Source organism: Misgurnus anguillicaudatus, chromosome 1 (assembly GCF_027580225.2).
Source record: "Misgurnus anguillicaudatus chromosome 1, ASM2758022v2, whole genome shotgun sequence".
Taxonomy (NCBI): domain Eukaryota; kingdom Metazoa; phylum Chordata; class Actinopteri; order Cypriniformes; family Cobitidae; genus Misgurnus; species Misgurnus anguillicaudatus.
In genome coordinates this window covers 28,852,501-28,857,192 of record NC_073337.2, presented here as the reverse complement: position 1 = coordinate 28,857,192, position 4,692 = coordinate 28,852,501, and the positions used below count along the sequence as shown (strand labels likewise).

Sequence of the window (4,692 nt, the reverse complement as noted above, 5' to 3'; positions counted from 1 at the left end):
AACTGAGGGATGTCTAAATAATTATCTGTGGTAATCAAACCCTGTTGATCTTAACTTGCATTGAACCTCGAGCACATCATTAAAGAAAACTCTATGGTTATGCTAACCGTGAACAGTTTGTCAACATTATACGACTCGATCGCTTTTTATAAACATTCGTAGAATCTGCTGCCTATTTCAACATCCTAACTTATTTTAAATCTTGTTTTCTTACCGAGGCTGTTGTTGTTGTGTTTGGACATAGCATTAGATTGCGTCACAACATCTCATATCTGACATGTTGGCCAACGTGAATGAGAATCAAATTACTCTTTTGCCATCACATCTAGTTTTATACCATGTTAACCATAACGTGCAAACCATATCAAGTAATCTAAAAAGTTTGCCTTCGTGTGATCTTTGTCAGATTTAAGCTCTTTGTTGGGCGATCATTTCTTTTTGAACCCACTCATTTTGGACAATCCTTTATATCATCACACACACAAACATTAAAAGGATACTTCACCCAAAAATGAAAAATCTGTCATCATTTACTCCCCCCGATGTTGTTTTAAACCTGTATGAGTTTCTGTATGTGTTGAACAGAAAAGAAGATACTTTGATAAATGATGATAACCACACAGCCATTGACGGCATACCGGATTACTTTTGTGCCAATAAAAATGAACTTTCGTGCAAACAAAGATAGAAAATGAGAACAAATAAAACACGATGAAAATGAAAATCTAAGCATCTTTTTAGCAAATCTTTCACACTTTACAAGTTTACGCTCGCCATTCTGGCACTGCTGTCTAGTGTGGGCGGCACTTAATCGCACTTTACTTTTATTGGCTAGTGAGACTGAGATTGACAGCTCCCGGATCAGGAAGTGGATTTTGGAAAGTGATCTGGATGCAGTTTTCTGTATCATTTTAGTTTGTAAGACGCTTAGAAAACAATGACCTTACATTCACACGTAAAATACAAATGTAATTGGCTGGCTCTGTCTAGATTATTTGTATAAGTCGATCTGATTGGCTGACGCACTCATTGCCGCTTGAAAAGTTGAGAAATGTTCAACTTCTGCTGCGAGCAACGGCAGTGACGCGGCGCCGACGAATCCACAATTCAGTTCAGCAACGGATGACGTCACCCATTAAAAGTGAATGGGAAGTGTGAACCCTTACGGTGCACTCACACGGGGTGTAACCGTTAACGCTTGACAAAAGGCTTGTCTGAAGCGTGGCCAACAGCCAATCAAAGTGGCCAGTACACGTGCTCTGGTCTTCCATAAACGTAATTGGCTGGCTCTGTCTAGATTATTTGCATAAGGCGATCTGATTGGCTGACGCACTCATTGCCGCTTGAAAAGTTGAGAAATGTTCAACTTCTGCCGCGAGCAATGGCACTGACGAAGTGGCAACAGATCCACAATTCAGTTCGGCAACGCATGATGTCACCCATTAAAAGTAAAGGGCTTGTTATAGTTGTGTGTAGGTCCTACGGCGTAGCCGCGACGGCATATGTTCCATGTCAGTTTTCATTATACTTTTGCGCCGTCGTCCGCGTCAACGTGCAAACACACACGCGACCGCTGGTAGGCAGTATCCACCCGTGTAACCACCGTAGCAGCGTTACTGTCAATGAAGAAGCAGCTTAGCAAATTAACCCGCAAACGAAGAGAAGACCAGCAATGATGGAAGTAAATAGACAGTGAGTTTTGTTGCAGTTTGAGTTAAATCACTCCCCAGATTGGCCCATCTTTGTTTTCACCGTTGCAAACGGAAATACCTATGACGCAGTTTTTTTACCTGACGGGAGGAGTTCTGGTGGACCAATCACAGCGCTTGCGGTCCGCGTAGAACTGACGCGCTGTTAAAATTTTTGTGAGGTGCACGTCAGGCTACGCAGAGGCTATGGCATAGCTACGGCGTAGAGTTAACGCACGACTATCGGGCTTAAATAGGAAGCGTTAACGCTTACGCCCCGTGTGAATGCACCAATAGAGAATGTGGTTTATTTAAAATCTGTTAACTTCATTATTTTAATTTTCAGCTTGTTTTTCTTCGCTCTCATTTTTTATCTTTGTTAATTTCTAAAAAGCTGGTGTGTTTTTTTTAATGGCACAAAGGTAATCCCAAAGATTAGAGGTCTTCATGGGTCCACCTGAGATCCGGCCCGAGCGCGTTCGGGTCTTAAAGTTTTACGTGTGCCTCGGACACCGGTCGGGTGTAATATTAGCGGCGACGGGTCTCGTGAAATTTAATATGAATGTGTTTTTGCCGAACGGCCCCAAGAAGTCCCGAACTATCTCGGGTGTGTGCATCAAATCCGTTTTCAACCCCTCCTCTGTTTCTGACATCGTGCGGCTTGTGGTAGGTTAATTTTTTACTGAGGCAGACCTGTCAATTATTTTTGAATGCACATTTTAGCGGTTACCTTGGTGTCATCGTCAAATTAAACATAAATAAATGGAGCAGCGGACCAAATTGGTTGCGGGGTTTCTGTCCGCTGACTGCACACATGTTGGTGCCGTGTACATTCATGTCCAGTTGGGTTAAAAAAAAATGTTGTCAGGTCAGACTGGGGTCTACGGAGCCCCTAAGAGGAATTTTAGTTTCGCGTGCGGACGTGAAACTAACGTGTGTGCACGTGAAACTATCGTGCGCGTACGTGAAAGTTTCGCGTGAGCACGCAAAAGTTTCACGTGAGCACGCAAAACTTTCACATGAGCACATGAAACTAAACTTTAGATTTGTTTTACTCCAATGTCACCTTAGGGGCTCCGTAGTGGTCTAATTTTCATGGGTTTCTCTAATTTTCTTTAAAAATTGGTTCGGGTAAATTTCTTTGGACCCTAGAAGACCTCTTCTATATATGGCACATATTGACTTCTATAGTTTTTGTCCTTTTTCCTACAAAAGTGCCATCAACCGTGTGGCTACCGTCATTTATTATAACATCTCTTGTGGATAAAGAAACATATACAGGTTTACAGCATGAATGATGACAGAATTTTCATTTTAAGGGCAAACTATCCCTTTAAGCGGTACAGTAGCTATATAAATGGAGATGGTGTTATAGACTCACGCAATGCTATAAATAATTATCTTTGACACAAATGAGGAAATCCCAAATGTCCCAAAGGGGAAATTTTATCAAACGTATCTCACTTACAGATTAGTACGCGAAATCTTTCTTTGTAATACCTGCACCATATCTCTATTTCTATTAGTGTGGGAGTTTAAAGATTGACACTGAGTGTTGTGTGTGTATTTGTGTGTCCAGATGTGTGATCTCTGTTTCCTTTGCCCGGTTGTGCAACCAGCATGAATCATCAGGCCACAGGTCATAAAACAGTTACTCAAGGACTTAAACACAAACGCTGGACTTTGGAGACGACCGGTACGCAGTTGTACCTGTGGTGATGTGTGCGTGTCATGTGAGTTTCATTACCGCGAGAAATAGAAAGCAGAAACAGAGAGAGAGAGAGACAAAGTGATGTGAGCGAGCATTTGATGAAGGGAAGCAGCAGTGCGCACTTGTCGCCTCTTTTACTAGCACCTGTTCTTCAGCGTGTCTAAATAGATCAAGAGACGTAGAGAAAGAGGTGAGTACGCATCGTCCTTAAACCTTAAAGAGTATTTTCCATGTTTAGTAAAGCTGCCGTGTTTATGCATCTAGTCATGTTCACGTGGGTTGCTTTTGGCTCAATTGTAAACTTTTACACTATGATCTGTTGTTAAACTAAATTGCGGTACTAACTGTAAAATAACTACATTTATTAAGTGTACATACGGCTCACTGTGAGTTTGAATATATGGATTATTTGAGCTTTGTCATTTTGCTTTTGGGATTACATGATATTTTGACCCGCGCTCTATTCCCGGTTATGTCATATGATAAGTTATGTCATGTTAACCAGTTGTTAAATAGGACAACAACAACTTGCGAGTAATGTTTACCCAGCGGAAAGACAAATCTTTATAATCTGTATCGTTTTTTGTAGGAGTTTGCTAAAGATGTTTCCCCTGAGAAAAGACTTAAAGGGATAGTTCGCCCATAAATAATAATTTTGTCATTTTTTTCTCACCCTCATGTTGTTTAAACCCCAAAATGCCTTAATTTGTTCTTCAAAACACAAATGCAGATTTTTTTTAAATATCTTTCATTGCACATTTTTTTGTGTCTGAACATATCCACAAGAAGAAAGTAGTCTTCAGGACTACTAAGTTTTAAAGTTTGAAGGGTTACTATGGGAGTGGATGGTGACTGAGGTGTAGTTTATATAGTGTAGTATATATAGTTATATATAACTTTATTATAAAAATGCTCATTTGTGTCATTTCTCTTGTCATTACGAGAAACATCAGAGGAAGGTTAATGCTTCAAAAAATAATCGAGAAATCTCCAGGGTGATAAAAAAGTTCACATTGAACTGAAAGTTTGTATTGTAGTAGTGTGTGTGTGTGTGTGTGTGTGTGTGTGTGTGTGTGTGTGTGTGTGTGTGTGTGTGTGTGTGTGTGTGTGGTTAGGATTACACGCACAGTCAGAACAGCAAAGGAAGCGTTGTGACAAGACTTCTGAAATGAATCCGTTCTAATAGGCTGGCCCCGGATGACTGTGCACCGTGATTGGCCGAATGACGTGTTCGTCAAACTTGTTTTGTTTGTGGTTGGTTGGCGCGTCCCTGGCGAAATGCCAGACCTGCGG

At 41.0% G+C, this 4,692-nt stretch overlaps 1 long non-coding RNA gene across 1 annotated transcript in view; it reads left to right on the top strand.

Annotated features, from left to right (window-relative positions):
- Positions 1–3,017: 3,017 nt before the first annotated feature.
- The window catches only part of LOC129432359 (uncharacterized), a 34,604-nt gene continuing 32,929 nt past the window's right edge, over positions 3,018–4,692 (top strand). The window contains exon 1 of the long non-coding RNA XR_008640080.2: positions 3,018–3,589. This is a non-coding gene — a long non-coding RNA (uncharacterized lncRNA). The remainder of the gene's footprint in view (positions 3,590–4,692) is intronic.